This window comes from Argopecten irradians, chromosome 13, assembly GCF_041381155.1.
Source record: "Argopecten irradians isolate NY chromosome 13, Ai_NY, whole genome shotgun sequence".
Classification (NCBI taxonomy): Eukaryota; Metazoa; Mollusca; class Bivalvia; order Pectinida; family Pectinidae; genus Argopecten; species Argopecten irradians.
In genome coordinates, this window is record NC_091146.1 from 33033328 (window position 1) to 33047246 (window position 13919).

At 33.1% G+C, this 13919-nt stretch overlaps 1 protein-coding gene across 2 annotated transcripts in view; it reads right to left on the reverse strand.

Moving 5' to 3' along the window:
* The window catches only part of LOC138306777 (cytochrome P450 3A31-like), a 97520-nt gene that overhangs the window by 70413 nt on the left and 13188 nt on the right, over positions 1–13919 (reverse strand). Inside the window, exon 1 of one of the 2 annotated variants that reach the window (XM_069247257.1) lies at positions 6524–6556. The exons of the other annotated variant lie outside the window; for it this stretch is intronic. The gene's annotated coding sequence lies outside the window, so the exon portion shown is untranslated. Of the gene's footprint in view, positions 1–6523; positions 6557–13919 lie in introns of those variants that run through there. 2 annotated transcript variants of the gene reach the window in all.

Here is a 13919-nt window from a genome sequence, read left to right on the forward strand (position 1 = left end):
AAGTACATTGAATATGCCCGACCGCCGACAGAGCATAAACAATACCAAACATTTGAACAACGACTAATGTTTAATCGTGTATTTATTTGTCTAATTAACACAAAAACACATGTTGAATTAGTAATTTTGCTTTTGGTACATGTACTTCAATATATATAGACCATACCACCATTGATTTTTGTAGATACGTAATTAAAGTGAATAGTCGGGCAAAGAAAACCAGTCTAAATGCGTTCATTGGCCTTCCAAAAGTTCTCACATATTAATACGACGGTCAAGTTCTGCTTACGTTTCCCAGTTCTGACCACTGAAATAAAGAAAGTTGAAAGCATTGAAAGCGAGGTTGCGTGGAAATGTAACCACGGACATAGTCAGCCGGGAGGACGTTTTAGGATTGCTATACTTTAAATTAATTTCTTCGTACGCAGACAGATTTTGACGAGAGATTTTATTTTTCTAATTCATAAGAAGTTATACTGGATACATTCACACCATTTTTACCGACTTTAGCCATCCTTGCCCGACTGTTCACTTTAATGATTATTTAATATTTTTATCTTGAAGTAAAATTAGAAGACGAAACTTTTCATTGATTGTAATGGTGTAAACTAAGTAACTTTTGTAACTGAAGACAATACAAATTCGTCTCTTATTGTTTTTAATGGAGAAAGACATTTGTCAGCGGTGGAGCATCTTTATAACAAAATAACACGTCCTACAGTTAAAGACTGCTTTTCTGCATTTGCATATTACAGAGTTATCTGCCCTTGCGTGTATGTAACGATTGTGACGTCATGGGTTTTGGAGAAAACAACGTAAATTGCACTCACAAAATAATGACGTACAGTGTAACAATCCATACCTACCCGTAAGGGAGCTAACTCTGTAATATGCAAAGACGGAATACTGTTTATTGGATACGCTACAAAGGATTAGTTTCGTTATAATGGCGATTTGACAGAAAATCGCCACATTCTAAACACCAACGAAATATTCATACGTACATTGACGTTCTCAAGAACGGAAGTTCAAATAATAATAGGACTGTGTGCATCCTCGATACTGCAGGGGTTACACTATCACTGACGTTATATCCAAATGGGCGAACCTTGAAATGAAACCTCCGCTAAAATGCCTCATATAGAAAACCATGCCCTAGATCTGGGTACATGTAACTAGTTCCAGATCAAAATGAGGCGGTTGCCAGCAAGCATTATCCGAAGTCGGTGGTTTTTTAACGTGTACTCCGGTTTTCCTCCATCTTTTGAACTTGGCACGTCTTTGATGTTATATGTGGAGTATGGTTCATACTCATTACTCCGAATTAAGAAAAGCTTTTAATATGTTATTCACCACAAGAAGTTTACAACAATTTGAGTATTACAATATTTACAATGGATAAGTTTTTACTGCCAAAACTCGTTATAATTATTTTCACAGTGCAGAGAAATGAGGTACATACGATCAGACCATAAAGTACAATTCCATGTCATAATTTTACAGTGTTAATAGTAAAAGTGATTTTACCAGGAATATTTTCGTTTAAACATTCGTAAGACATAAAAAGTAGAATCGTTGTTGTAACAATTGTTTATCATTGAAATGCTTTTCACTACTTAATTCATAAAACAACATGGTTTTCGTAGATTACTGAAGAAAATAAGCATGTCAGATCTCTCGCTCGGTTATGATACATATACCGTAACCGACTGTTGAAAGGACGTTAAGTTAACGTTGATAAGTGCAATCATTATACTCATTATAAATCCGATGAACTCGAAAGTAATCTATATTTGCACGAGTTTCGCCAAATAACATTTTATAACTCTATTTGAATGGAAAACAAATCTTATTGTGTAAAATGCAATTAATGTCTTTTTGTTCCCGACGATATTTATTGCATTTGTAAGGGGCGTAACAACAAGTTTTCACCACAGGCGCTTGACTCTTCTATATACATGTGTTGTTTTACACGTGTGTATTATAATAGAGGTGTCTGTATATCATTATATATGTCTCTGTAAAACTATAGGCAAACGCCTGTGCTCTCACCAAACATCAATCAATGAATTTCTGTTATTTTTGTTAGAGTTGCCTCCCTTCCTATGGTACATTGACTCGTACAAACTACGTCTGTAATGTACTACTGTAATTTTACAAAATGAAATTTGAAATGCGAGTTTTATAAGTGGGAAAAGGAGATTGAAGAAAATGAGTTATAATTTAATTATAATCTTTAAACTATAAGGTACAGTAGTCAGTGGGGGAAATTAGGGCTTCCAGGGTAGCATGATGGATTATTTGTATACCAGGTCATAAAGGTGGATCCTCGTGGGCTGAAAAAGTAAAAGTATTCAATATCTACGATCTGAATTCTCTTTTTACAAATGACACAGTTAAACACATTATGGATAAACATTGGATTAGCGTTGGTTTCGCTTTTTGGTTGGTTTATTGAAAACTGAGATAGCAAACGATATTATTTCAATATTAGATACAGTTGCATTTTTGTTTTTTATATCTAAATATATGCTCTGAACGTTTTCAAAAAATAAGAAAAAAAAAAAAAAATCGTCATAAACCTTTACTTCGATATGGTTTATAAATTCAAAACCGTGAAAAATAAACAGATTTCAAATAAAATAATGAATTCAAGGAATGAAAATGGGAGAAAGAAAGCAAAATGTAAGAAAGAATAAAATAGAGAAATGAAGAAAAATGAAGAAAGTACATGAAAGGATATAAGTGAATACAAAAAGATGTGTTCGAAATGAGCGGCAATATAGGCGGCGGTATCCCAGGATCACTACAGGAAAATATGTTGTTCTGATAAGATGGCACGAGTTATCTCTCTTATAATTAGATTGCGAGGGTACTGTTTAGAGATCATTTTCAGTTGTTTTATCGGGTATCATTCATCATAAAGACATGTCATTTTACCATCTTTATTTTGACCCCTTTAAACGTATCAAAATGTTATATGAACACTTGAATACGTCTAGAACAAATATCCGGTCGACATTAGTGTTCACATGTAGTCCCTATCGACTATAATGGGGCACTTCTCAGGTTCATTTGTTTATATTATTTTAGGTTTGAAATTATTGGAGGCATGAATATGAGATCTTTTTTGCTCAAAGCACACACAATAACCGTTCTTCATATCTACATTAAAGTCCACAATTAATCTACTAAATTGCTGTGCAATTAAAGTTAAAATGATCGTATTTTTTTGTCTGATTTATATCATTTATACATCGCCTAATTAGAAAGAAATATGTCAGATAACTCACACGTAAATAAAATTTTGAGAAAATATTTGCTCTACCCACATAAAAAGACACCAATTGTAAATGTTAAGACGGCATCATAAACTCTTAAGTGCTGCAATATTCAAGCTAAGATAAACAGTTTTCGAACTTATTCAGTATATTTTCATATCTGTGGATTGGGGTAGTATACTTCACAACACTGAACCTCATTCTCAATATTTTAGTAGATTGCAAACTGTTTCATTCTTTAACTTCCTACAAAAACGAAGGCTGCTACAAAACTTGCACTTTTTCTGACTCACACATTTTCACCTATTTTGTACGTTGTCTTAAGATTTGTTTACATTTCAGTAGTTATTTACCATACGATAGAGTTTTAATTTAACCAAAAAAAACCCGTTTATATATCATATGTATATATACCTGTAGCCTCTTTTACAGCCACAATCCCAAGTAACCGATATTACGGACAAACTGAAGTTAGCGTATGATTGTCACTCTAAAAATTCCAGTATTGTAGAAAATTTTCACCGTTTCGTCTGTGCTTCTATCAATATTTCAATCATTTCATTATTTGAGTGGGAGTAGCCTCCCCTGTTACATATGTATGTGCACATATGAGTTAGATAAACTGTTCAGTTTTTGTATCCGGGAGACTAACCCGACTTTAACTTTGTTTTTAATAACTGAAGACAAAATTTAACATCAAATATATTACAATTCAAACTTTCCTAAATCTACTAGCGGAACAAATTACTGTCCATCTGTAATGGATGATTTACTCACTATAGAAATTGTTCAGTTTTTATTTTTTATTAAATTCTTTTTATACATTCAAACATTTCAATTTCATTATCGTTCAAAAGATGAGTATCGTTTATGCCCTGTCAGCGCTGTCTTTAAACACAACGAGGTTCATTTTCATACGCAAATGAAGTACTAAGAAACAAATGTGCTGAATGTCATATCCAATACCACTTTAAACAATAGACTGTAGACAATCACATACCAATGTCAACACAACAACATTTAGGCTATTATCCATCAGGCCGCAAGTCTGTTATTCTGACATTTCATTGTATACACATACATTGTGCTAATTAAAAAATAATATTGAAAATGTAAGTTGACATTTAAATTTGCTTAAAAAATTCTACTTCTGTAGTTTCAATGGAGTCGTTAGTACATGTATTGTTACATTTTAATTACTTGCAATGCATTAATGGTAGTGAAAAAAAACCACACACATCGGAAGAAAATCGCCGCCCGGAAGCGACTGCTGTACCCTTAACGCGAACTTGACGTAAACAGTTTTGCTCGAGAATATTTTAAACATATAAAACGCCTTTGCAATTATTATCGTTCAAATACTGGTATTCAGTTCCTTGATCAATTTTGGATTTTATTATTTAGTGTAGTCGATCGCGTATCGTTGAAGTTTTAAGTATGAAAAAAATGACAGAATAAGTTTAAAGGGTCGGCGGAAAGCCAGAGTATTAGAATGACCACTCCGTCAACTGAGAGCACTGGAATGCAACAGACATAAACAACGAAACAGTGTTACTCTATCGATAAATAGAAATCGATCCGAATGTACTGTAGTATTTGCAGCGTGACTTTTGATTTAGGAACTTCTCTGATTATTACGTTACTAATCAGAGCAACTCAAACACCTGTAGGCTGGTATGACCGATGCGCACTGATACATGGAACACCTATATGTATACAGCGTTGACACCCGTTGCCAATACATTTTGATGTATAATATCATTAAGATTCATCAAATGAAATATAATTTATCTCATCAAACTTTAAGGAATTCTTTGACTTAAATTACCCCATAGAAAAACATTACATAATCTAAGGAAAAAACTTAAGAAGCCTTCTTTAAAATCTGTAATGCTTTCCTAGGGAGAATTTTAAGTTAAGAAATTCCTTGAAGTTAAGGAAACTTCGAGAAACAGGGCCCAGCTAGTCTTCCGATGAAATATTAGTGATAATGATATGATGGCTGATTTTTGCTTCCCTCAAAAATATGTCTTGTAAGAAATTTCCAGTAGATATTTGACTTTGCCAATATCTTTTCAATCAATACACAAAACTTATGAAAAAGAAACTAAGTAACATTTAATGCACTTTTTGAAAAAGCGTGGCTTGTGAGATGTTCGAGATATACGAATTATGTATTCGAGAACGTCGAGATAAAGAGAATTACGTAACATTATCGATACATTTTCGACCTAAACAGTTTTTGAAAACTAGAACAACGTATAGAAGTTTATTTTCCTAGATGTAAACTGCAGTCGGAGATAATATCAATCATTCGAGATAAGAGTATTGAATAATCATATTACACGTATACACGTATCTCGATATATCCATGTGGTTCCATAGAGAAAAGGGTACGAAATTGATGTTGATATGAACTAAAGTCGAGATAAGAGTATCGAATTATCATGCTATTTCGATGTCTGATTCAATAATACATGTAGCTATATAGTTCGATGTATGGAAATGACGTTACATAGATGTCTGAAGATTCGCTTAGAAGTTCAAAAGAAAAAAAGTTTGAAATAAAGTAAGGAATTTTTAAAAATTCGTATGTAAGTCATCGGTACAATTTTTATTGTCTGAAATAATCTAGAATCGACAAATTTTCATCACAGAATGCCATTTAATGACCAGTAAAAATCGAGATAGATGTGAACATTCGTTATATCGATGTTAGTCTTATCACGATAATGAAATCATAACAGAAAGTTTTATCCAAAAATCAAACTTTGCAATACCGAACACCTTTCAGATAATAAAGAATATCTAAATATTAGAGTTCGAAATAACGAAGAACTTCGACAAAACCTTTCGACTGAAAAGATATTCGACATAAATCTAACTTTACTTTAAATGTATATTATAGGGCAGGACTTGGTTAAATTAAAAGCGGAAGTGACGTGAATATTCTATCACCAACGGTAGTTGCTTGACATACTGAAAGTGGCATATTATTCATCTATAAAATACGAATATTATCTAAATTAAAAAAAAAAATTATAAACATAGATTTTTAAGGATGACATTAAAACCTTTTTGATTTTCGCTTATTTTCTTTAGAAATTATTTCCAAAAAAGAGCCTTTTAAGGCTTTACAATTTTAGACCTATTCATAGTCTTTTAATTTAGGATAACTGTCTGTTTCATTAAAATTAAACTGTATATATGCATTCAATTAGTTAACGATCAAAACATCTTACCTTTAGTAGCCCAGGACTGTTCGCATTTCACAGTAAAATTCTAATATGAAAACCAGCGCAAACTGCTTTTCTTTTTATAAATCATATGATCTGCGATTAGTTTTACACATGCACTTTTACTACCGTGGGATCTGTGAACAAGCCAATCAAATTACACGTTACTTAACAGGTAGCCAATCATGAACTCCGTATCTACATAGATAACTAATTACAAACCCTCTTTTTACTGTTATGATGACAACTGTCTTTGCTTCAAATGAAATAGCCAATCAAATCGCTCGATGGGCGGGACTCTGGATTTGTCGTATATTGAACGTGAGGTCACATGTACTTTCCCGCGGTAGGTGCAAGCGTGCAGATGATAGCGACTGTGATGGCGCGAGAATTTTACAAGCGTATAGTAGATAGGTGATAAGATATTATCGGTTATGACCAGATAGTACAACCATTGATATGCTGATGTAGCATACACGCGTACAAGACGCTTGGATGGCTGGGCAGCTTAAACGATAAACAGCTTTGTTGGTCAGAAAGACAAGACCAATGTACCCCTCTCCATAGAAGAATACACGCGTAAGCGTACATGTGACTTTGTCGGTCGATATTATTTGCACTTTAAAGAGAAGATGCTAGCGGACTGTGTATCTATCTCAGTCTTCATACAGTGCACATACGAGGTACATCTCGCAGACGTGTTTTGATTTGTATACATTGTATGTGCGCGCAGGTGTGTGTTTAAACACAGGTAAATACAGGTGAAAATAAGTGCTAATTAAGAGTTATGCGGTTAGGACACAAGGATTTGTACTAAATTCTAACCAGCATTGTACTTTTAGCTCAATGTTGTATGCTGGTAGGAGTTTGTCTTGGAGCTTATAAACGTCAAATAGAGAGATATTTGGACTTTTGTTTCCATAGCCTGTCAGATAAAGCAGGAATATTGATAAGCGTGTTACGATAATGGAATTAAATCTAAATGCCAGGCAGATTTGTAGGGAAACAATGTACTATATACAATTTAATGCACATAGCGGCTATTTAGCATGATGCTGTTACATTAAGGCAGCCGATGGATAGATTTTTCAAGCTGTGAATACACGAAACTGGTTGAGATTTGGTTAGATTTTGCCGAAACCCAATTCTTTGTTTTATTGTGATTTATGTTCTATTAATGGTTAGGTTAGGCGCCGCCATGACCGAGCGGTTAAAATGTCTCGACTCATCACCACGAACCTTCAATCTTTTGGTCGTAAATTTGAATCCTATATGTGACAGTTGTCTGGTACTGACCGCAGGTCGGTTGTTTTTTCCCCGAGTACTACTGATTTCCTTTCGTCTATATACATGACACACCCTCAAAAAATGACCCTGCTTATTACTAGAACGTTTCATTATTCAAACCAAAGTAATATTTATTGAAGGTTGCGATTTCATCTACTGTATGGGATGTGTTGATTTTTGTTGTGTATACTTTTGGCGAGTTTGGTGTAATCTTGTTGTGTCTTTTTGTGATAGAGAAACATGTCTACGTACTAAAGTGCTAGCTCACTGAACCATAATACAGGGGATATTGGATTGGCATTGCAAGAATAATTGATGGCATGCCTGCGTATATGAAACATAGAATTCCGAAATAAAATGGCCAACTTTTTATAGTGTTATTTTACTGAACTTTACTGATGGAAATAATGAGCAGAGCGAGCATTACGTGGATAATTAATAACATATGTAAAATAATACCCCAGTAAAATTCGAATATAACGAACTCAGTTATAAAGAATGTCAACGTATAACGAAATGATACCCACTCCCGACTGCAGTCCTATGTAATTCCGTCTTTACATTTACAGAGTTAGCTCCCTTCCTGGGAGTTATCCATTGTGACGTCATTATTTTGCGAGCGCAATTCACATCGTTTTCTTCGAAAAGTATGACGTTACGCTCGCAAACAAATGACGTCACAATCAAAACCTACCACAAAGGCAGATAACTCTGTAATATGCAAATACAGAATAGCATTGACATAACCAGTTTACTACGAACTTCCTATGGCGGATTTGCCCTACATGTGTATGGAATTCCGAATTAAGATTAGTTAATGTTTATGCATACAAAAATTTAAAAATATATTGATAAATATGAAGTATATCTATCAGAGCTATAGATAGACTTAATCTCTGGTATGCCTAATGTATTGAAACTCTGAAATGACTAATGATTGAATGTCAATGTTAATTAAAAAATAGACTGCGATGGATTTTAATAATAAAATGTAATTAAGAATAATGTATGCTGATGCAAAATACAAAAAGTATGTATTAATTTAATGTTTATAAAAACAGCAACAAATTTAACATGATGAAGATTCGGAAATCATATAAATGCTTGTAATTGAAAAAGAAAATCAATATAGGTATTACTGTAGCACATAATGTGACCTTTTCTCGCGTTTTATTGGTACAGTCTATTTGAGACGTTATATCAACCAATTTAGAACGTTAGACCAACCTCCGGCTCGGGTACTATGTCCTCAAAATAAGTCAATAATGTAAAAATAATGAATGAGAGAACTAAGAAATATACGTATTTATTTCGTATACTTGATGAATTAAAAAAATACCTGAAAAAATGAGAACGTCAAAATTACGCAATGTCATAATAAATTTCTTCGGAGTCAATAGTCAACGTTATATAAATATATAATATATCGAACAACACGAAATGAATTATAAAAGTACTGCTGTTCACGAATGACAAAGCAAATTTTCTACGTCAGTTCATTTGCACTTTAAGCCGAAGAAATCACTGGATTTGTAGCCCAGCTGCATACTTATACATATCAATAACACAGAATTGAATTATAACATTCCGTATACTTACTTGTAAATACAGAAATCATATGTTATTACAGTCAAAGATACATCCAAACTATATGTAAATCGATACAATAAAGCATATTTTGTATTTATTTACACACACACAGGCCTACGATCGTCGTAAGCGCGAAGCTGTTTACGATCGATTATATATGTACTCTTAGCTAGCTAGCACCGCTGCTACTGACGCTGGAACCAACTGATGTGTATGTTCCACAGATTCCGCACGCGCTGCAAATATAGAGACGACAGACAGGTGACAATACATGTATATATTACCAGGTGAACATAGGGAGTAGCACTTGTACACTTGCACTAGAAGCTTTATTTTATAAGAATAATTTGATTTGTATATATGCCATTCTAATTCAATTGGTATAACATCCTAAATTGATTGGTATTACATCCTAAATTGATTGTATAAATCCTAAATTGATTGGTATAACAACAAAATTGATTGGTATAACATTAATTGGAAGTCCTATAATGTTCTAAATTGATTTGTATAACATCCTAAATAGATTTGTATAACATCCTCATTAATGGTATAACTCCTTAATCATTGGTATAACGTCCTAAATTGATTGGTATAACATCCTAAATTGATTGTTATTAACATCCTAAATTGATTGGTATAACGTCCTAAATTGATTTGTATAACAACAAAATGATGGTATAACTCCTTAATTGATTGGTATAACGTCCTAAATTGATTGGTATAACATCCTAATTGATTGGTATAACAACTAAAAATAGATTTGTATAACATCCTTCATTAATTGAGTATAACGTCCTAAATTAATTGGTATAACATCCTAAATTGATTGGTATAATCCTAAATGATTGTTATTCCTAATTGATTGGTATAACGTCCTAAATTGATTGTATAGGTCCTAATTGATTGTATAATCTAAATTGGTATAACGTCCTAAATTGATTGGTATACATCCAAAATTGATTGGTATAACGTCCTAAAATTGATCCTTCATTAATTGGTTAACGTCCTTCATTATTGGTATAACCAAATCGATTGGTATAACGTCCTAAATTGATTGGTATAACTCCTAAATTGATTGGTATAACGTCCTCAATTGATTGTATAACGTCTTCATATTGTTAACGTCTTGATTGGTATAAAATCCTAAATATTGGTAAATGTCCTAATCAATTGGTATAGCGATCCGAAATTGATTGGTATAACATCCTAAATTAATTGTATAAACCGAAATTGGTATAACGTCCTATAATTGGTATAACGTCCTAAATTGATTGGTATAACGTCCTAAATTGATTGGTATAACATCCTTCATTAATTGGTATAACTAAATTGATTGGTATAAGGTCCTTAATTATTTGGTATAACGTCCTAAATTGATTGGTATAAACGTCCTAAATTGATTGGTATACGTCCTAAATTGAATAACGTTCTAAATTGATGGTATATTCCTAAATTGAATGGTATAACGTCTAAATGATTGGTATAAGGTCCTTAAATTGGTATAACGTCCTAAATTGATTGTATAACATCCTTAATTGATTGGTATAACTCCTAAATTTGGTATAGTATACTCCTAAATTGATTGGTATAAACATCCTAAATTGATTGGTATAACATGTCCTAAATTGATTGGTATAACGTCCTAAATTGATTGGTATAACATCCTAAATTGATTGGTATAACATCCTAAATTGGTATAACGTCCTAAATTATTGGTATAACATCCTAAATTGATTGGTAAACTCCTATTGATTGGTTAGTCTAAATTAATGGTATCGTCTAAATTGATTGGTTATTGTCTAATTGATTGTAAATCCTAAATGATTGGTATAACGTCCTAATTGATTGGTATAACGTCCTAAATTGATTGGTATAACATCCTAAATTGATTGGTATAATCCTAAATTGATTGGTATAACATCCTAAATTGATTGGTATAACGTCCTAAATTGATTGGTATACGTCCTAAATTGATTGGTATAACGTCCTAATTGATTGGTATAACATCCTAAATTGATTGGTATAAATCCTAAATTGATTGGTATAACTCCTAAATTGATTGGTATAACATCCTAAATTGATTGGTATAAATCCTAATTGATTGGTATAAGCTAAATTGATTGTGTATAAGTCCTAAATTGATTGGTATAACATCCTAAATTGATTGGTATAAGTCCTAAATTGATTGGTATAACGTCCTAAATTATTGGTATAATGTCCTAAATTGATTGTATACGTCCTAATTGATTGGTATAACTCCTAAATTGATTGGTATAATCCTAAATTGATGGTATAACGTCCTAAATTGATTGGTATAACGTCCTAAATTGATGGTATAACGTCCTAAATTAATTGGTATAACGTCCTAAATTGATTGGTATAATGTCCTAAATTGATTGGTATAATGTCCTAAATTGATTGGTATAACATCCTAAATTGATTGGTTTAACATCCTAAATTGATTGGTATAATATGTTCTAAATTGATTGGTATAACGTCCTAAATTGATTTGTATAACGTTCTAAATTGATTGGTATAACGTCCTAAATTGATTGGTATAACATCCTAAATTGATTGTTATTACGTCCTAAATTGTAGGTATAATGTTCTAAATTGATTATGGTTTTGTCCTATAGATACTGGTTTATCCTAAATTGATTGTTATTACGTCCTAAATTGATTGGTATAACGTCCTAAATTGATTGTTATTACGTCCTAAATTGATTGGTTAAACAGGAGAAATTGATTGTTATTACGTCCTAAATTTTGTTGGTATTATTTTCTAAATTTAATGGTATAATGTTTTGAATGATTGTTCAATGGATTGGTATAACGTTCTAACCAACAAAACGTCCTAAATTTATAGGTTTAATGTCCACAAAAGATCCTGGCCTGTCATTGATGTACGACCAGGGTCATTTAAAGATGTTACCTGTTATTGAAGGACGTGTCTAGGAAAACCGGAGTACTTGGATAAAAAACCGCCAAGTATTTTTCTTCCTGGATTTGTTGCATTTTGTTTGGTATATTAGAATAACGTCCTATTAACGGCCAGTGTCATTTAAGGACAATATCTGGTGTGTGCAATGTGTTGTGGTGGTATGTGAATGTTTGAATGTTTGAATGTTTTGGATAAGTGTTGTGTCTCCTTATGATAGTGTGTTTTGGGAGGCTGCAGTATGAGTAGGTTGTGTCTCCTTGTGATAGTATTTTGGGAGGCTGCAGTATGAGTAGGTTGTGTCTCCTTGTGATAGTTGAACTCTTGCCCTATTTATAGTGCTATCTCAATGAAGCATGACGTCGAAAACACCGAACAAGCACAACCACTCGGTCATATTATACTGAAAACGCGCAAATCAGTCGTCCCATTCCCTTTACGAACTCAGAACTTTCATAGAGGGTGGGGCGGGGTGGTGCTCAATCAGAGCCAAAAATTGAGGTGTCAAGAGAAACGTTGAAAAGAACGAAGTCAGTTAGGAAAAGATAAGATCCTAAATTTAGTCGCCTCTCACGATCATGCAACAGGGACAGCAGGTAACAATTCTAATGCCCTTCCTGCCCGTCATTGCAATTTTCCCTTATGCTTCCCAAAGATTTATTTACGTCCTGTACCAATGTGGATTTTACAAATGGTGTATAAATACCGAGAAGGTAGCCATTTTGATGACGTCATGATATCCCGTCTTATCAATGCATGGTGATAGTGAGTATTACAGTATCTAGAACGATAAACGTCCCCAGCCTACTATACCTTTCGGCCGGGTACGAAATGGTCGCTATGTGTCCTCTGTGCTTCCGAAAATCACTCGGGCACAATTTTCGATAATTTTTGTAGGTTTCCGATTATTTTATGCGTATACATGCATTCATATACAGTGGAACTTGCTTGATTGCATTATTTTGTCCAAAGCAAACATAACTACCATTCTTAACATCTACCGTACCGGTCACAAGACGTGAAAATCACAATTTGTAGACTTGCCGTATAAATTCCCGTCCGAAAGACCTTCATATGTATATTTTAAAAAAATGTCTCGCTGAGTATTTGTTATCTTATAAGGTTCAGTTTTATTGCCAAGTGGTAGGTAAGAGATATAAAACAAGAATGGTAAAATGCTTACAAACGTTTTAAAAATGGTTAGTATAATCATTATTTTGCTCCATTAGCAGTAATAGGCACCAATTGTAGCTCTAAAGACGACACCATTTTCTGCCTAAAGTCTTTTTGAGCTACAATATTGCAGTTATAGAGTATCGTACGAGATAAATCCGTATTATTTCTGAATGTATGTGCGAAATATAAACATTTTTGAAAAAGAAAAAAAAAATCAGCAGCAATCAAACGGAACTTCAATTAGGGCTTAACGCGAGAAAATGGACAGATAAAGGCTTTAAGAGTGGGTAAAGGTGGGAGAAAATCTATTTATACTCAAACTTTATACGGACATAAGAAGAAGATTTCTAACGCCAAACAAATAATTTATTATTCTGCACGCTTTGAAAATCAGGATAATTTCCCTCT